We start from the raw sequence: 232 nt of genomic DNA on the forward strand, positions 1-232 counted from the left end.
CTTCCCAGGAGGTCACCCATCCTAGTACTACTGTCGCCCAAACACGCTTAACTGCGGAGTTCTGATGGGATCCGGTGCATTAGTGCTGGTATGATCGCACCCATCAAACTAATTACTTACAATTCATATAATCCTTGAGCGACATACTAGCGTCCTTCCGATCCCAATCCAAACGGAGATCTGATCCAAACCCATGGCTACGCGATGGGCAGGGCGAGATTTTCCCAAAAAT

The 232-nt window shown here is 48.7% G+C and overlaps 1 pseudogene; it reads right to left on the reverse strand.

The window, feature by feature from the left end:
- Positions 1-102, reverse strand: LOC118345252 (annotated as a pseudogene; the record flags this gene model as incomplete).
- Positions 103-232: the final 130 nt, after the last annotated feature.

The sequence above is a fragment of the Juglans regia genome, unplaced genomic scaffold (assembly GCF_001411555.2).
Source record: "Juglans regia cultivar Chandler unplaced genomic scaffold, Walnut 2.0 Scaffold_18511, whole genome shotgun sequence".
Classification (NCBI taxonomy): Eukaryota; Viridiplantae; Streptophyta; class Magnoliopsida; order Fagales; family Juglandaceae; genus Juglans; species Juglans regia.